Source organism: Pholcus phalangioides, unplaced genomic scaffold, assembly GCF_987345545.1.
Source record: "Pholcus phalangioides strain wild (caught in Gottingen) unplaced genomic scaffold, Ppha-v1.0 ptg000029l_1, whole genome shotgun sequence".
In the NCBI taxonomy this organism is placed as follows: Eukaryota; Metazoa; Arthropoda; class Arachnida; order Araneae; family Pholcidae; genus Pholcus; species Pholcus phalangioides.
Genome location: NW_028301619.1, coordinates 6,446,978 through 6,468,002, shown reverse-complemented (window position 1 = coordinate 6,468,002; position 21,025 = coordinate 6,446,978). Strand labels below are relative to the sequence as shown.

The following is a 21,025-nucleotide window of genomic DNA, read 5'->3' as shown; positions in this document are numbered from 1 at the left end:
GCCAAACTCAAGGATTGCGTGCATTTATTTACTCGTATACAAGGTGCATAGAAAAGTTCCTTTATACTGCAATAACTCTCGAACCGTTGAACCTAGAAGCATACTTTCAATTCGAAAAATACGAATAACGTGTAGACCTTAGATATGTCATTCATATTGCAAGGGGCTGTATACTTATTAAAATAAAAAAATTAACTTTTTATTTGGCTACCACACACACAAAAAAAAAACCAATTAGAAAGTTGTTGTCCTGTCTCTCCTGAGGCCAACAAAAAACTCCATGTTTTTAAGTGCAATATTAGCCGAGATATTTTTCGAATTCAAAAATCGCTTAATGAGGGAAAGAACAGCATATGAAGAGTAAAATGAGCCTTTTCGTTAGTTGATGCGGGTTTTCCATTCACTTTCCGCAATATCTCGAATTAAAATGCCTGAGGGAATATTGCACTTGAAAATAGGGATGGGATGAATATTCGGTTCGGCCGAATATCTATGTACATCAAACTAATCTTAAAAAATGATATTAATTGGTCAATTTTTTCTCATAAATTTAAAATTTATTGATATTCTTTTGTGACGTATATCCCCTCCGTGAAAGCGGTTACACGTCAGAGTAAATTTCTAGGATGGGGGAAACGTGAAACTGAAAACAGAATTCTACTGAAATAAGGTGAAAGTTAGCATGAATTAAACAAGTCAAGTTCACAACTGAAGGATGTATTTAGACAAGATACAGTCTAAATGTGGCTAATGAATGCCTTGACTGAAAAATATTTATTAGCCAAAAAATTCGTAACGTTTTTATGCCTCAGCCAACGAATGCAGATTCAGCTAATGAACAATTTAGTTGATATATATGCATCAGCTCTCATAAAACAGCCGCGCCGTGAACTAAATTTTCTTGCCAATCAAAATGAATCCAGTAAGTAACTCATTCGAGCTAGATTAATATTTTTTCATCTGAATTGATTCCTGTAGATACCCTTCTCTTTTATAAACATTTTCAGCCATTTCATGTAAAATGAATGATTACGCTAAGAGAAAACACATTAAAAAAAGCCTTAGACTAGAATGGTTTCATTGCATACCAAATTGAACAGTCTGGAATTTCTAGGAACTTATCTTTTCCATCTGCAGGGCGCGGTAGCCCAGGTCGATAGGATACTCGCCTAAAGTACCAAAGGATGCTTAGAGGTATCGCGAGTTCGATACACGATTCGTCCTTGTCAGAAAACTTTCCTGATACAAGGGTACAACAGAAACGGCAACGTGACCACAGAAAAAGATTTCTACCGCGGGAAGTCGAAATCTTTTACGACTTCCCGAACCCTTCGACACATCAAGGGATTAGTGCACTAACCTTTCGGTGAGTATAAAAAAAAAAGGCTGACGTTCGGAATCGGCAATAAATTGTAGATCCCGGTCTAATTAGCCCTCGTGTGCAGAAAATGACCGCGGTGAGACAAAAATGATTAAATTTTCCATCTGCATGTATGTGCGCAAGAAATAGACTGAGTATATCACATAGCACACCGCCTCACACACTGTTTTTCACTATGATTCATGAGTCTGACTGCATAGCGTAAAATTTAAAAGGTATTCAATCTTTCATCTTCCTTTAAATTATCCCTTATTTCTATATGTATGTGTGTATAAATATATAATTTGTGCTTCTTGATGTTTTATGAGAGTCGCTTTGAAATTTTGAGCGGTTCCTAGAACGAATTAAACCATTTTCCATAGAATCCTATGGATAATCGTGTTTCGGCTAATGAAGATACGTTGGCCGAGGTATCACTCTATTAAGCTACTGAAAAAGGCAAAAGGGGCAAAGAACATTTAAAGAGGAAAAACTGGCAAATGAATTGTAAATTTTATGATTTACTAAGTTGAGAGTAAATAAATGGTTGACTTCTAAATTTCTTTGAAGTTTTGTAACAAGTGTTTAAAAAAAAATTGATTCTCTAAAATCAATCGTTATATTTGATATCGTTAAATTTGATTGTCAGTATCATAGAAATAAAAATTGTTCAATTACCAGTTTTTAATACTTAAACGATGTATAATTAAAATTTAATTTCAATCATTTAAAATTAATAATTTTATTTTCAATTAAAAATACCAACTTTATTTATAATTGTGATGATTTTTAAGAAAATTGATATTCGGTATTCGGCCAAATCACTATTCGCCCCATTCCTACTTGAAAACCTGGAATTCTTTTGTTGGGCTCAGGAGAGACAGGGCAACAACTTTCTAATTGGATTTTTTTAGGATTGACAGTACTTTAAAGTGCCACTTTCTTTTTAACCCCCGTAATATTACTCACATACGTTGTTGGGTGTTGGTATTTTTAAGTATAAAGGTTGTATAACTACTCCACGATTAGCAGATGATAGCACATTATTACCAGACGACAGCACAAGTGTGGGATAACTAGTTTTTTATAAATACTGTATGTTAATTAATAAAATTGAGTTAGATGTTTCACTCCTTTAAAAGTGGACCACACCACACGAGATGTTCCCTAATAAATGTATAAAACAAACTAAGGTTTGCTTTGGTTTGGGGAAGGGGGTGGTAAAATAAATATTCATGCAACTGTATTATCCAAAGTATTTGAATTGGTATCCTTCATTTTTATTATAAGCGTACAGTGTTGACGGTACTTTAATGGCTCCTGTGGACTCAGGAAGTAATTTGAAACGTTCGCTGTAAGCGAGGAGGGTGTGTTAATTATTTTAATGTTTACTGTCAAAAGTTATAATTAAATCAACTATTATCAAAAAAGTGACAATGTTTGTGGTTGAAGGCAATCAGTCGTGAAAAACGAACCCGAAATAGTTAAAGTACCATGTTAATTAATTCATTGTGTTTTAAATAATTTTTTTGAAGAAAAAAAAATTGTTTTTAGACTTTAATTAGATCTACCAAAAATCTGCATGATAATTACTTTATTTTTTAGTAATGTGGTAGATAACGGGTTAAATCGAAATAAAGCACATTATTACGCTCCCCTCACTTCATATTAGATAAATTTATTGCTTCGATTAAAAATTAAACTGCTTATTTTTAAGTTTTATAATTAAACATACAGTAGCTTGCATACATAGTAAATAGAGAGATTTAGATGGCTTTTTTCTCAGCCAGAGATATCAAGGAAACAGTTATTTTCCGGATATTATGCTGAGGTGAGCTCGGAAAGAAAAGTCATTACGTCTCCGCCGGGACTCGAACCCAGGCCCTCTTGCATACCGGGCAAGCATGCTTGCCCGGAGACGTAATGACTTTTCTTTCCGAGCTCACCTCAGCATAATATCCGGAAAATAACTGTTTCCTTGATAGTAAATAGAGTTATCAAGTGAAAGGTGGTCTTTTTAATAGAGCACATGCTATTTCATAAAGAAGTTTTTGTGATATTGTGAGGGCTTTTTCATATTTTTTTATTTTTTCCCAATCATCATTTTATGGGGATTATAAAACTATCACAGTTGAATTTCTCCCTCTTTTTTGCTAATGATTTTTCATATTTTTTTTCCAAAATAAACCATGGAATTTTCATTTTTCACAAAAAAATTTGTGAACAACTGGTATATTTCTCACTGAATGTCAGAAAATCAGCACAAAAGAAAACGCTATCAGGGGGGTCTGTACAGACTTTTCTTGTAGGGTCCTGTTTTTGTGAAAAGTAAGTAATTTTTTGGGAAGCAAAATAATCTAGTTAATTAATCAGAAAAGAAATGAAATGCCAAATTTATGGCATTGATTTGTATTTTGTGAAGGGTTAGTTTTTCAGATTCAGAATTTTATGAAAGGTCCAGAAAACGGATCCAAATTTCGGCTGGACAGACCTCTGGCTATGTATATTTATCAATCACGAATCATTTGTCACCACGCTGGCAATGTAAATTTTAAACATCACACATAACATTTTATAAAACGCAATCAAACAAAACTAATATAAAATCAATTAAAATAAATTTTCAGAGACACAAACTGTACATTAAACTGAGCTATTATAAAGCTCTTGGAAGTAGGGAATATCAATGATGGCAGTCTTAATAATAGTGAAAAACTGGAAAGCATCAATCATCGTCGTATTGCATTCCAGTTGTTCCCTGAGGGTCTAAGAAAATGATCGATGATCCAAAGCTCGGATGGTATTGCATTTCACTGGCTTAGGGGGGGGGGGGGAAACTCCAAAACTCCGACCACACGAAGTTTCAGTGATAAGAACAAATTTACGTCAAAATAGCCATAAATAACTATGGCGAGAAGCACTCCAAAAAAAAAAAAAAAAATCCCTTGTACTCAAAAATACAAGATGAACTGCATCATACAAAATATTCAGCAATACATAATCAAAATTTACATGTGCGTTTTCAAAATACACGTGAACAAATAAGAAAAACTGTTCTGGATCACTCCGGAGATATGGGTTTGACGAAATTAAGAAGCAGATGTAAGCACAATAAATTTGAAGAGTATAATTATTATTAGCAAGAAAAAAAGCCCCACATATAAAAATGCAGTATATGCAGAACTTTGTTGTATGACTCCTAATTTTTATAAGACGGCGACATTTAGGTTCGGTCCCGATTCATGTCTATGCATTTTAATGACAAAATATTTCATTCCGACGTCACGCAACTTCAACTACACGCCGTGTTCATTTCAACTGGAATTCAATATTTTTTGCACGATAATATTTCTATCAATCGAACCCTGAATCGTTTTTTGTATTTTTTTGGAGATGAGAAAAGTTGCTGTGAAATCTTTCATAGATATTGTCAACCATTAATTATAGGGGTGATTGTTAATAAGGAAACAAGCATTAAGCAAACCGAAGAGCACTCCAAAGTGAGCACTAAAATGACTTTTTTTATTGTCTCTTACAATTCTCGAAATCCGGCGAGCCCCAAGCATAATAATTTCAATTTTCCGAAAGGAGATCACGTGTCCCTTTCGAGATTTTTCCTCATCTTTGTGTTTTTATTTTCCAGAGTTATTTCTGAAGCGTTAGAAAGCCCGTTCAGAGATGTTTGAAAGGGTTCTACTGTATTTTGAAATAATATATATTCCCACATAAGGAATGTGCTAGTGGTAGAGAAACTTAATCACCAATGATATTTTGCATAAGGGATATCGTAAGATAACATCTGTGATCACAATGAATCATTTGTCCACAACAAATACATGCTGATTTTTCATGTATTTTGATACCAGAACTGTAAAATTGATGTACTGTACTAGAGTGTGTGCTATTTTTATGTTATTTTCTAGTAAATAAAAATGTAAAGGCCATTTCTCAAAACATCAAATCCTATATATGCCCAGCTATCAAATTATTGATGGGAACGAATGTTACTTCTCTGCTCACGTTTATCTTAGTTTTCGGAGAAAAAATGTTGCAGATTCTTTTCCGATACATAAGTAATAAAATATCGTATCAGGAATAAGCTTCAACCTTTATCACTACTTAGAAAATGAACTGAATACAATCTACAAAGTTTCTGATACAAGAACATTTTGCGCCAACGTCATCGCATCTGTGCAAATCTCTGTGGTTCCCCCTTTTTTTTTCGTTATTTTTTAGTCTTAAGACAGCGTTTTATTTGTCATATAACTAAAAAAACACGTTATAATTTTATCATTACTCAGAGTATATACTAAATAAATCTAGAAACCGACTAAAAATTTCTTCTTAGCAAACCTAGGCCGACTGATGCGGATCACTGCTTTATTAGCACGTGTAACAGAAATGCAAAAAATTAAATTCCCCAATAATATTAAATCTCGTAGAAACATTTCGTATCCGAAAAGATACACTAATTATACCGATATTTGTTGGCGTTTAGTAATACCTCAACAGCATCTCGAAAACCTCACAGACATTTAGGACAAATATGGATCACAATCTAGAACCTAGTTTGCTTTCCATTAGGGTGAACGAAAACCAAGTATCAAATGACGTATCTATCACAAAGCATGTATACTAAACGTTGTGAGGTAGGACACAGAATTTCTGGTAACAATTAATAAAGTCGGCGTGGGTAAGATCGTCCGGAAAAACAGCGCAAATATCCGAAAATTGTCGGTTAAACAGCTTGTTTGTTCAAGCTTTTTGTTTATTACATTTGCATTATTGCGTATACTTATCAAATGCACAAAACAGAAATAACATGATGAAAGAGAAATTAGAATAACCCTCACCTGTCACGTTTCACGCAAATGATACTGTACAACCCAATAATCAACTGCATATATATATACTAGTCATTTATCCAAAAAAAATCACGAGCTTGTTTCAGAAGTCAACTTTCGTCAACCTTTAATGTCCATTTATGATGCTTTATTTTATTTTTATGTAGTTTCAGTTTTTTACGACTGCAGTTTCGTTGACTATGGTGGGATTCTGGACCACGTATGAAGCGCACAGACTTCATAACCGGCCAAACAAAGCTCACGGAAAACAGTAAAAGAAAAAAAAGACAAGCAAGAAAGAAATGGACAAGTACTAAAGCAAAGAACGCGATCACTTTAGAAGTTAAGCGCTTTTTGAATTTAAAGGAAAAGGAACAACAACGAAGCAAGGCCCTATCGCCAACAGCGGCATCGGCGGAAACCAGGCAAGTCGATCGTTCAAAAGAGTCGGATTGACGTCAACGCTATTGTCCTTGAGAACTCGCTTCATAATAGTGAAGGCATTTGTACTGAGTGATAATACACGCAGCAACTGAAATCAGTTCACTCAAAAATGAATGAGTATTTTTCATTCAAATAGCATTCATTCTCCGTATTAAAACTATATAAAAGGATAAAAATTGCTTTTACGACAAAGAAGGTAAATACTGAATACCTATTTACAAAGACTATTTCAATGCCATTCCGAAACCCATATTCATAATTCAATTCCGAGAGAGAGAGTTTCGTAATAAGAATACGTTTATGTGCAATTTTTGTGTCTAATACGTATGTGTGGAAGAATACATTTGAAAGCACAAAATATTCGTTAATAAAACCTCAGTCAAGTAAATAAACCTAATTTTTTTGGACAACTCGAGTATCGAATTCGATTAAAAAAGCCTCGTAGATTGGCTTACTTGCTTTTCCGAACGACCCTTGCAATGATAAATATGAGAGAAGACATTATACACGGTAATAATGTACCAAATTTTTATGTCTCGATGCAATGCGCGGATAAAAAACATTAAAAAAAATTCTAAAATTCACATCAATTTCTTTCAAGGAATGCCTACCAAAAATTAATTCAACTCTTTGAAAAAACATTCACATTGGATGTAAACTATCTGCTTCTGAATCGTACATAACATGCTTTATAATTATTACAGATACTTGCATAAACGCAATATTATTCTAGGTCTTTTTTTTCGTTTTTAATGTCGATATTTATTTAGAAAAATATAATGAAAAATTCAAAGAACCATTTCCTAAGAGGTTGCAATTGAAAAGATTGCGAATGCAAAAAATCAGAACGCAGGTGAGAAAACAAAGATGATTGATTACGCACTGGAGATGTTTCGGAAAAATCGAGCAGCTGTGGAGTCTTGTAAATAATAGATATTTTACATTTTTATAACTCCTATAGAGATCAATTCATGGATAAAGCAACCGTGTAGAAAATTATGTAGAAATAATCATTTTTGGTATAAATTAAAACGTCACCTTACATTTACGGTGTTCCAATGCAATGCCAAGTTGCACATGCACAGTTGAGAGGTAAAAGAAAATACTCTTACTTGGAAAAAAACTGTTTTCAAAAAATGGCTTGAGATATGATTTTCTTGAAACCTCATATTAATTACTTAACATATTTGTCGGAATAAGTGCCGCAGTATTAGAAAAGAAAAACAGAAAAGTATATCTAAGCTTAACGTAAACGCAACATAGGTGTATCCGCTACACTAGTCCATGATAAAATTAAACTTCCATGCAATTAATGTTTTCTTGTTTGTTAAAAATTGCGTTCTAAATGCTCAGTCGATTTTGAATGATGAAAATGCAATTAAATTAATCGATATTTAAGAGTAATGTCCATACTCAATTTTTTTCAAGATTTGAAAAATTTTTGAATTTTGCTTTTTGAATCACAAATATACCTGTACGCTGCAAGCCTTTTAAGTAATGTTTTCGAAACTTTTTTGCTGCGACACTCATTCCAGGAAATACGGTATTTTCCACGTGCATTTTTCGAATGAATACGCTTTTAAATACAAACTCACCGAACGTGCCAATGAAAAATATTTTATAATAAAAACGTTACGCTTTCGTGCTAATCGCTATCTTAACGGCCGACATCGTCCGCAATGAATCTATTTTTTTTTTCTATTCTATCAAATGAAGAAAGTAAAATAACAGCTAACGTTCGAGAAACAGGGACAAGACACGGAAGTGTATTTCGGTTCCAATTTTCTTCGATATTTATGTTATTACTAAGTAGACAGAAATGCCACCTACCTGTCAAAATCCGGTTACAGATAATAGCCACGTGAGGAAAAATTGTCACGATCATTGTTTCACTCACATTAAAATGTTATGTAGATGCAAGCGTGTGAGAAGAGTTGGTAGGAATATTTCTTTCCAATCATTTTCAGAAGCCACCGCTTTCTATGAACGTCATTCAAACAAACTACACTTCATTAAATAAGTAACAGGAAGAACGACGAAGATCGATAAAAAGCAACAACAGGCATTATTATCATTTTTATTACTAATTCATTTGTCTCAATTTGCATCTAAAATGATACGAATGCCGTTATTGAATTTATTGATACAACTCAATGAAGGTCTTGAAGTCATCGAATACAAATGTCATCAAAGTAAATTCAAAATATTTTGAATCGTTTTATTTCATAAATGATAAGGATTCTTATTTACCTAATTAAAAAATATTATAGTAGGTGGTCGAAATTGAAAATTTTTCTAACGATAAGAAAATGAAGCTCGATCGATATTAAACAGAAAAACTTATATAATTTAGCCACAGAACTTGAAAACAACTAGCCAATGTTTTCTTTCTGAACATTTAATCTAATGGACCTGAGTTACATTTTGATCATAGCTGCAAATCTTTTTTTTTATTATTAGGTTACAAAGACAAAATACGGTAAATCACCAGTTTGATGTTATTAAAGCGAAATGTGTTACACGGGAACAATCAGAGTTACAAAGACGTGCGATATACACCGGGGAGAAAATGAAATTTTTTTCAGAAAATAAAGCCTTATTGGAAGAAGTATACATGGTTTTATTGGCTTCAAATAATTTAGTTCAATTATTAATTTTCAATGTGTTTTAAAACTCATATTACACTCTCAGATTCTACACACAGGCTTCATTTTTTTCACCCACAACTTTCTCGTTTTCCTGTTCATATAAGCAACAAACTAAAATTCAGTTTCAACATCACTACGTATGAGCTTTTAACTTTCGAAGGAAAATAGTCTTTCAATACAGTTACTTATGACATTAAGGTAAATTCTGAACAGGCCGATTTCTGCATATAATAAAGAAATAATAATGCACGCAGAATGACGTTGTTTTTATCCTTAAAATTGATCAGTGCTCAAACATCCGGAAGAACATTCGAAAACAATTGAATGATGGTATTCATTACTGTAAGTTGCCTAGGCAACGGCACGAACACAGCACAGTCCGGAGATAACAAAATCACTTTATACGCACCAAAAAGAAAAGAAAAAAACGTCAAATGACACATGTTATCGCAATATTAAATTCCTTCGAACTAATGCCTAGACGGAGAGAAAATTCTCTGACCATAGCCAAACTATCCGAAGCTACAGAAAATAACCGAACAAGAAAAAGTCGACAATATTAATATTACGGCATAATAACACTTTCGGAATAATTTTTAGATTAGATTTAGAAACAACTGCTTCTTTCAAAGTTTTATATTTCTCTTATGCTCTAAAACGACTAAAATAACCGCTAAAAACCACTGAAATAACTCATTCAAGCTACAGGCGGCTTGAAACAAATGACAGAAAAGACGATCACACACGCACACAAAAAGGCACTTCTACACGAGTTTTAACAGAAGGTGGCATTATGCACTGGCCCGTTCGTTGTCTGTCTCTGTGTGTGTGTAGGAGGAGAGAAAAGTTTAAGGTTTTTTTTCTGCTGAAAATAGAATAGCCTGACCAAAGCCAAAACATGAGAAAGCCAGTAACAAGGAGAAACAATTTTTAGCTCCACATTAAAAAAAAGAGAAGAAAAACAAAAACAGCTGGACTTTTCTATTTCTGCAAAGTTCACGAGCAGTCGTGCTGTGTTTCGTCAAGTTTAGCTTATTCAACATCATAAAAACATTACAAAATGAAGAAACATGGCCAGTAACATTGATGAAACAGTAGTTGGTAATGTCACCATTCTGCTTTAAAAACAAAATTAGCCGCTTGAAAGCCCCAAACCAGAATATGCCGAGAACTGCGACATCCGTAGCAGAACAATTTATGTAAAAACTTTGAGAAAATAATTCTTATGTAAAAAAAACCAAATAATGGAATTTTTACCGAAGAACATTTTCAGTCTGATGAGGGTTCGTTGCAGAACAATGCAAAACATTCTGCTTTAGGACTTGAGAGAAGCCTACTGACATACCAATACGAGTACAAACACAAAAGCCACAGCAGGCAAATTGCCCAAAGAGGTGGCTGAAAAAAGATGCTCATAAAAAATATGGATGTCAAATACAGTCGGACCCGCTTACAACGAAGCCGAAAGAAAAAAAAACAAAGTTTTTCGTTATATGCGAACTTCATTATATCCGCACCGGCCTGGAAAATTATGCGTTTAAACAAATGGTTACATAATTTACAAGAACATAATCATTTTTCGGTAATATAAGCATTTTAAAAATAGATTATCATATTAAATTAATACTGTTATTTAAAAAAGTTGAAAATTTGATTGAAATTTTACATAATTTAATACGTGGACGAAAATATTGATCGCTGCCTGCTAGTTTTTTTTTCCTATATGATGACAGTGGGCGTTGAACGCTTAGTGTTAAAATAATTTCTGCCTAATAAACATGCTAAATATTTTTTTTAGTCTTCTTTTAGCAAGGTCAGTGAAACATACGTATTTTATACTCACTTTTTTGAACAATTTAAAAAAAGCTGCCTCAATTTCAACATGAGTTCTTTTTCTGAATCTCTTAGTTTACAGACGAACAGATCATAGGATTCGTTTTCTCTGAATTGGAATATTTCTTCAATTCCTCTTTTCTCCTCAAAATCGTGGATGAGGAACTTCGAGTGTAATTGCGAATTTCTTCGATACCTCACTTTTTGTTCGTTCTTGGCTTTGTACCAACTGTCTAGCTTCAATTTTGAAAGAAAATGAAGACACTTTGCGCTTGGACATTCTCAAATTTACTCGCACGTGACACCACCACCACCACTGCTGCTAACGTCCGAAGAAGAGAGAGAAATGTAGCTAAAAGGTGTTATGGAGGTTGAGGTCCTTGAAATCAATAACCTTTCGTTTCTTACTAATAAGATTTTCTTCAAGTGATATGGAAATCAATGGAAATCGGTAAAAAACCATAAATGCCCTAAACAGAATGTCTTCGATGAAAAAAAAGGGGGCATTATCAGCTGAATGAATGAACGCCAGAACTTTGCCACTGGACTTATCCCGTTTCTGGGCTGGAAGATCCCTTCCAGCCCAGCTTCGTGGCAGAATCAGGAACACTTCGTTTTGAGTCAAAAAAAAAACACACACACACAATTTATATAACATTTTCCCCGGACAACTGGGTACTGTCACGATTAACAAATTTTGGGGTGTTTACAGACGAGATGGGGTGGGAGTTTGAAGAAAAGTCCCTGGGTTTCGTTAAGAAGGATAAATATACATATATTAGAATGGAAGTATATTTTAGGAGCAACAATTGGAGGGGGGGGGGGTAGCGCCATCTCATCTGAGCATTATCAGCTGTAAGTAAGCATTGTAGAAATCTAAACCTTATTTGAAATTTACCTAAGATTACAAAGAAATTCTTGACAATTCCTATGTGAAAACCGGGTGAAAATTCGTTATAAGCATACTTTGCTGAAATCGGTGTTCGTTATATGCAATCAAAATAACACAGACAAGCAATACGAAATTAACAGGACATGAAAAAACTTCCATGTTCCCGTTATAAGCGGGTTAGACCGCTTGTAACGAAGTCGAAAAAAACAGCGAAATTATTCTTTATACGCGAACTTCGTTATATCCGTACCGGCTTCAAAAATGATGCGTTGAAGCAGGGTCGGCTAAAGGGAGGGTGCACCCGGGCGGCGGGTTGTAAGGGGCGGCAGCGTAGACTTTTGTTGAGAGTCCAGAATTTTAAAAATTTCATACAGTAAAAATCCACATGACATCACACTTTTGAGTCATACCTCGACAAGGAAGATGAGAAAACTTGAGGGGATGGCCTGGGACTGTAATACCAGAAACAAGTATGTAAGCCAGCAACCTTTTTTGACTCGCTGAGCCATTTCTGGTCAATAATATCATAATGGGGAAGCCCCGTAGGAACATTTTTTATTTAATTATCAAAGTTACTGATTTCTTTTTATTATTTAAAAATATTTATAATTACTTTTTACAATTTTACCGTTTTTTTGTTGTTTTCCTCGAGCGGCCGCGGGGCTCCGCGAAGCACCGGTTGAAAACCACTGATGACTATCAGGGTCGGCTCGAAACAAAATCTCTACCCGTGCGGGACTTATTTTTTGCGCTTCTTGCACATTTTTCCCCCATAGCCCCTACATCCGGAGTCAGGGCCCCTAGGCTGGAATCTTTCGTGGGCTTCCAAGACAGATTTTTCATACCCCCCCCCCCTTCTACAGTTAATTTATAGTGTGAAAAAAAGAAAAATGATAAGGATAGAATCCCGAGCCCCTAGGCTGGAAGCCTTTCAGACCTACCCTTGTAGGTCATACCTTTCCTTTACAATTTTTTTTCGCCCTTTCATCTCGGATTTGGCACCCCTTCAGAGCGGACAGAAATAATTTTCTTTGACTTTTTTTGGCCAATAAAACTTTTTTCACCCACTCACCTCGGATTTAGCACCCCTCTTGAGCGGCGACCCGTGTAACCGCAATGGGTCCCATGGCCCACGAGCCGCCCCTGTACTCTATCGAATGGGGCAAATGTGCATTTTGGTTCCCTCACCTAGAATTTTTCCCAGAATGGTCAAATAAAGGCAAAGGAAAAATTCGGCTTACCACTTGTCTGGTCCCTAGAGTACCAGAAACACCTTTGAAATAAATTTCTTAATAAAAATAGCCTCGTTATACATCATCTTTACAGGATAAGTGATGATGGCTCACCAAAAATAATAATAATAATAATAATAAAAGTGCTGTTTTGAGGATTAAGTTATCTGGCATTATTAAGAATGGTAAATTAATTCCGGACGAAAAGAAGAAAAATCAGCTTAAAAGCGGGACGTATGCTCACGAGCATTTTGCATAGTAAACAATGGTGTGCGGCTTTCTTCTGAAATCAAGTTTATCTCGAGGTCCCCTTGACTGTCAGTCTTCAACCACGGTCGCCTTTAGGGGCGACAGGTAAGCTCGAGCCACCCCTGAGTTCAAGCAAAATAAAACATTTAACTTGCACGATATATATTTTTCAGTAATCTGAGCATTCTTAAAATGAATAGGTTAAAATATTTCAATAACGATTAAAAATTTAATTAAAATCTCACGTATAGTTAAATGCATCAATAAAAATGTGTCACAATCATTGATTTTATCTTGATACTTTTGTGGACTTTGAAAAGTTTGCATTTAAATCATTTTTGCCAAATAAGAATGCAACATGTAATGCCTTTATCACCGGAAAATTTTTTCGAACCGTTTAAAGAAAGTAACAACGAATTTTTTTGTTTGATACAACGAATACAATACAAATACAACCTCACTTCCTTTTTCCATTTTTGGCTTTCGACAAGCTGTATAGCAAAAATCTTTGAAGCAATGAGTAGCGTTCCGCACTTGGATATTCTCAACATTAATTTGCAATTAATCAACATCGCAACCAATCTCGGAATCTAGCTTGAGAATGGCAAATGTGCACTAAAAGTGGTTCAGAGAAGCGGTTCTCAACCGGTGCTCCGCGCAGCATCCCAGAGGCTCCGCGGCGAATCGAGAAAAATAAAAGGAATCAGTAAATTTGATAGATAAGTAAATAAGAGGCCTACAAGGTTCTGCCATGAAAATTATGCACAAAAAAGGGTTCCTCGAGTAAAACAGGGCTCCGCCATAGAAATTATATACTGAAAAGGGCTCCGCGAGTCAAAAAAGTTGAGAACCGCTGGTTGAGGTTAGATACTTGGGAATAAATAACCTCAATTCTTTCTTTCGAATGAGGATTTCTGCAAACAAAATTGGATTTAACAGAGAAAAGTAGAAAAAAAAGAAGTAAAATAGGATTTTATCTCTTTTTTTCAGTACCCAAACAAGCCCTACTAAAATTCTTTCCAAGGAAAGAAAGGAGTCATTATCCATTGCAGAAAGGTAAATTTACAGATAGAAGATTTATATAAGATTACAAAGAAATACCATGTTTGAAAATGGGTTGAAAATTCGTTATAGGCGTACCTTGTTTATAACGAGCACAGATTTCAGCAATCAAAAATAGCATTGATAAGCAATACGAAATTCACAGGAAACTTCGTTATATGTAAAAATTCGTAATATCCGTTGTTCGTTATAAGTGAGTTCGAGTGTATTAATATTCACACAACAAATATATTCCCATATGATCATAACGTGTTCAATTAGTTGGACCTTCTGCAAGAAGTCATTTTTGTGAAAACATTTTATTTCATAGTAATCATTTTGTATATCATACGATTAAAGCAAGTCTAGTCACCCAAAGCTTAGAGATGAATGCTCTAAGCGTATTCGATAGGATAGTCAAGTGACTACAAGATGGAAAGCAACGGTACCTGTTTTGTTTCGACTTGAGTGAAATTTCCCAAAAAAAGTGTGATCTAAAAATTGATCGAAAAATTAAAGTGCTCACACACACACACACATTTGCTTTTTAAAAAATAAAAATACTCCTTATTCTTGTACTACTAAAAAAAATGTTTTATATCACTTCATGGAAAATTCAACGTATGCACTCTCTCTATCACACTTGGCAAATAGTTTTACTTTGCACTTACTTTTCCTTAAAGTACGGTATTTTCTATCGATTCATGTTGTACGAAGCCAAGTAAAAAAAGGAATTAAGTTAAATCAAAAAGTTTAAAATAAATGAAATGCTTTAAATTAAGATTGACACACATTCCCAATAATACCGTAGTGATAGTGACTTCTTTCTGCAACGCACATGAACAGCATAAATACCATCCGGAGCACAATAATGCTATTTTACATCTACGAAATGTCAATTGTAAGGAATCTAGAAAAAAAGTAATGATAAGGAATGAAATCTAACAAAAAAAAAAAGAAAAAAAAAGACCTACACCTCAAATCGATGCTTATGCAAATCAGGTAAAACAATCAAGCGGATCAAAACAAATATCATTCCCACACTCACCTGGATTTGTAACAAAACCCAGGACATTCCACCCTCTGGCGCTGGCTACGTTGATCTTCAAAAGAGTAGTGATGCTCTCGTGCAGCAGCAGCAAACCAGGGACACGAGTTTTAACGAGTCTCTCAGATGCAGAAAGCAAGACAAAAAGAAAAAAAAAGAAAAGTTTTTTTTTTCCTTGATATCCTTTCAGCGCCTGCTGGCTCGTTACCCTCCTTCGTGTAGTATATCGCGGGCGGAAAGCAATGGTATTTGGTGGTCGCCGTGGGACTGCGGCTGCAGGCACAGAATGCAGCCCTCAAGAACACACAGCACAGCAGCAGCTACCAGAATCGATCCACAACGCCAAGCACCGGCACACACTGCGGCAGAAGTTTTTCGCGCGCGGCCACTCACACTAGAAGTTAGTGGTTCCATGCGGAAAAACAAAAATATATCAGACGGCGTTGCCATAGGATTGTGTGGAACCCCCTCCTTTTCATGTTAAAACTGCAAAATATATTATGCAACTAAAAAAATGCACGGAATGTAGATAACGAAAATTGTATTTAAATTCCATGATTTCACTAAAGACGAATTCGGAACGTGTTTTCGTGTTCCTTTATAACAGAAAATTCTCTGAAAAGAAACCGAAAACTTGAACCGATTTTATTTAACATTCACACATATTTTTGAATCATAAAAGTCCCTACATAAATGTAAACAAGAATCAAAACACTGTAAAATTTGATAGTTTCCTATTTTTAAGGGGGGAAAACACATTTTGTTTTGCATAAACAAGTAACTAATTGTTTTCACTCACATTCAAAGTGTAGTAACACTTATTAGCAAAACTCGTCTTCAGAACAGACTCGTTCATTAATAATTAAGCCCTAGAGAGGAAGGATAAAATTACACATTTCAATTCATTTTACGATACTTGAATAGAGAAAAGTAGAAAAAAAGAAGTAAAATAGGATTTTACCTCTTTTTTCAGTACCCAAAACAGCCCTACTAGAATGCTAGATAAAAAGAAGCGCCACGTCTTCACAAAAGTAAATAAAACATACTAAATACGTACGATTTCATCAGTTTAAAACGTCAATGTTTTCTCAGCCTAACCGTGTTCGAAATTTTTGTGAAGATTACTGTACGCATAAGATAACATTCACGATAGTATACAGTACTTATTGAATACCGAGAGTCATTAATCTTTCAACAAACCAAAAAATCAAATTTTCTTCTCATGAATCTATGTAATTGTTTTACCCGAACTATTCATTAGAATCTATAAGTAATAAGTACAAGAGAAAGGTTATTTGTCGAAGCCAAAGTAAATATTACCTCCCACTCTCTCTCCAGGGTTTTTTTATACATTTACTATCAGCTGAAAATGTCGAGTCCCTTTACAGAATAGGACAAAGCCACCGTTCATTTAAACATGTATCATATGGGTGCGGTTGAAATGGTTTTTATCGTAATAGGTAGCTTCAGGAAGAAATCGACATCCTTCCAGCTCTATAAAATACATATGTCAAACCTCCAACTTCCATCCAACCTCCTGGGACTTAATTCTTTCGGAACATCCATAGACATTTGTTCTAATAGACACAATTACAGGAAAGCGTCTTACACTACAGGAAAGTGACACTACATTGTCTACATTAAGTGTATACACCACCTATCAACCTCGGTTTCCCCTCTAGGAGAACTACTTTTCTAAGGTTCTTCAGAGCAGAACAAAACTTTGGTCACAGCACTGATTTCGAGTTTTAAGTAATTTATTAGTAAGGATTTAAAAATTCTGGTGGAAAGCATGAATATGTTTCGGACGACAAAAATGAAAATGCATGCCAGTAAATTTAACCGCTTCGCTCACAAGCGATTGGCAAGAAATTCGGATGATCTCTGTTTGAAGAATCGGCGATAAATACGATACAAATTTTGATAACCTTGTTCTAACGTAATGGTACGTTACAAAAAGGAAGGGGAAAAATAGAAAAATAATAAGAAAAAAAAAAACAAATGAAAGGAAAACAGTGTATTACTATACTCTCTCACTTATCTGTAATACTTACAGATAAGAGATAGTAAGTATGAAGTATATTTCTCTTTTCACCTTCGCCTACCTGTTTCTTTCCCCCTCTTATGTACATGTATATAATAGAACCTATTTAACCTTAGAATATAGAAGCTTTTTACCTCCTCATCACGGAGATGAAAAGAACTTTTTTTCATAGGGTTGCAACAAAGTTTCGTGGTGATGAAAAGAGAGGAAAGAAAAGACTTGTTTGAATTTATTCCACTGGCGTTATATTACGTCCTTGATCGTAAAATGGTTAAGGCACGGAGTTTAGTAACATATGTAACATCGCGTTTAATAACATCAAATACACGATCTTTGTTAGAAAGTACGGTACTAGGTACTTCTGGACAAACCTCAAACCACGATTTTTGCATTGCGAAACGACGACTTTGCGCTTATCGGTTCTGGAACCGTCGAATATTGTCTCCATTGCCATACACGATACATGCCAAGATACCCATTGGTTTTCAGTCCTGATGGCTACTCCAGAATCGAGATGTTTTTAGATCTAAATTCCTCTTTCGTTGACCTTGAGATGTGGATGGAAGCATTATCCTGCTAAAACAGTGGTTCACAAACTTTTGTCACCCGCGGCTACCTTACCCAATTCATAATTCATCCGCGGCTCCCCAGAATAGTTTAGTAGATATTTTCCCTTATCAAAGAACTTCAACGCATAAATAGGCAAACAAATGAATATCTCTAGCTCACCGCGATGGCCCTGACAAAAGTTGATGACGCCCTTTGAGCAGCGGCGCACACTTTGAGAAACAAAAAGTTCAGCTTAGACTTTTTAAGATTTCTTTAAATGGTAATAAATGGCCTTCAAGAGTTTGTTAGTGAACTTTTGAATTAATTCTGTTTCCTATCTAGAAACGCCAAAGTCGTCACTGCATTATAACCAAATGCTCCTCACATCATTAACAGATTTGCATCCGAAAGCAGAATAGTTCGCGTTATAGTACCTCTTATTACGAAGAACAGAATAATCCACTCGCTCAGAAGATAAACAGTCGTTTCTTTATCGATGCTTGGTAGTATAGGACAGGTAACGAACTCAGAGAGAGGATGCGAATGGCTTAATGAAGCTCCATCTCGCTGCCTACTGAATTAAGTTCTTTCACAACTTCTTAGATTGCAAATTCCACTTTTTTTCATTCCCGAGGAGTGACCGAATACGACATTTGCCTAGTCCAATCACGCTTGCAGTTTCAAAAAGAGTACGCAAATCATTTTGCCTCTTTGCAAATACAGTACATAATGTTTGCCGACTTCATGAATTCGTCTGTGAATAGTTTCTCCCGAAATATTTAATTCCCTCTTATGTTTTATTCAGCAATAGAGAAATTTTGTTGTGAAGCAGCCTTTGTTTTTCTCTGTCGTCATGTAAACTGGTCGCTTAGGGTCTTTCAAGACCGTAATTTTGGTTTGATGCTCATAACGTGCTAAAATTTCATAAACACCTTGTCTAGATCGATTTAATTGAAAATAAATTTGAGAAACTGATTTAATTTTTGCGACTTAAGAATTTATATCTCCAGTACTTTCTCATCCGAGAATCGCATGGATTTTGGCATAGTGAAAAAAATTCGACACACATGAAAACATCCGAGGTTTACATAGCAACAATTAAAAACACGCCTCTGTGACGTTCTAAGTGGCATATCGAAATTCATAAATCTGATTTTGTACTTATAACTTTTAAGGTACGATAATTTTTTTCTCCGAAGTTTTGGTTTTTATGCAACCCTAATTTCATGTATTCTTGAAATCCATACTTTTTCAGCTTGACCAGAATCTAACAAAATCTATCAGCAGTCTGGGCTTTCGTGCTGCACTGTACTCCAGCTAATTCAAGTGTAGCTTATTGTCGAAAAAGGAAAAAAAGGAATACACTTCAAGTTGTATTTCGACGCGTATCTCGCCTCCTTAAAAGCCTCTTATTTTAGCATTGTGACAAGCCCAGATATTTTGTAAAGTTTATTTCTCAATGAAATACTCTTTCCTATACCCCTTAGTTTGCACTTGCTGAAGATCGGAATAAAGCCCGCTTTATTAAAAAGGACACGGCACTCTGAAGCGGGTTCAGTGATTTATGCTGTGTCGCTTAAAGGGTTAACAGCAAAACATTAGATAAAAAAACACATACACATAGCCAGTATTTCTCGACCCTTTTGATGTGGCGGACCCATGTAGTGAAGACTAATGCACTGCAGACTCCCTGCAGTACAGGTCAAAGCACCGCAACCCAGGGGCTGTTACTCATAAGTTTGAGCCCTGGGCAAACATGAACTTTTGGGGCCGCTTATATAGTTTTCTTTGAGGCAGAGGCATGCGCAGGGGGAGGAGACCCGTTTGCCCATGCAAGAAACACGCCCTGCGCGGATCCCTCCCTCTCCTGCAGCAAAGTTAAATTTCAAGCTGCCCCCCTCCTTCCATAAAATCACTCCACTGAAAACACTCGAACAACAGACAAAACTCGGAAGTAGAGCCGCCCTTAAGGTTGTGCGCATCAATTGCGGCCACACCAAGCTCCGTAATAGAAAATAGTCCAGTGCGATCAAATCGGGACTAGGAGCTTCTGATAACAATAACAGAACGGTAACTATATTCGAAAAAAAAAAAATCCGTTTGCTAGTACGGTGACCATATATTCCGCTTGGCCCAGTGAGAAATTTTTAACAAGTGTTGGTAAAACGGAACAATTTTCTCTCGGGGGGGGGGGGGATTTTAATCTGGTCAACTGAAAGAAACTGACCAAGAACTGAAGAAAAGGGCTTTTTTTTGTCATACATTTGACTTCACTGAAGGAAGGCCATTGTAGAAGCAGCTCCACAGAGAATACTACGGACTGATTAGAAATCAGGAACGGCAATTCTGTCAACGAAGGAGGGAGATGAAAGAACACTTTCTTAGACTCCTACATAGTCTTGCAGCCTGATAACAATAACTTACAGGAGAAAAAATAAGTTTGGTCAAACCTTTCAACTTCAGAATGAGCAAAAACTTCCCATAATTCGTTAACATTATCAGAAGTCCCGATAACTAGCCGAATTTTCCCCCATATTATGATACTGGCCCGTTCCGTTCTTTGCAAAAATGATAAAAATACCTGAATGATTACATAATCTCTAATTTTAATAACAGGCGTCGACGGTATTACCTAAAAGAAATTTGTGGTGTGGCCGAGCTTCAACTAAAAAAATGTTCATGAATACTGTATGCTACATAATATAACTTAATGCAATTTCACGAATTAGAAATAATTATAATTCCTGCTAATTCGTTATGATCACGGGGTGATGTAATTCTCCATTGGATGAAAAATTATTCAAATTCCAACGGGGGGCGAATTATATCATCCCGTGATCC

The 21,025-nt window shown here is 35.4% G+C and overlaps 1 protein-coding gene across 6 annotated transcripts in view; it reads right to left on the bottom strand.

Annotated features, from left to right (window-relative positions):
- LOC149067623 (neurocalcin homolog) overlaps window positions 1-21,025 on the bottom strand; it is a 124,115-nt gene that overhangs the window by 58,399 nt on the left and 44,691 nt on the right. The window contains exon 1 of one of the 6 annotated variants that reach the window (XM_089252538.1): window positions 15,592-15,859. The exons of 4 other annotated variants lie outside the window; for them this stretch is intronic. The gene's annotated coding sequence lies outside the window, so the exon portion shown is untranslated. Of the gene's footprint in view, window positions 1-6,213; window positions 6,557-15,591; window positions 15,860-21,025 lie in introns of those variants that run through there. One more of the 6 variants, XM_089252539.1, reaches the window with a different exon arrangement.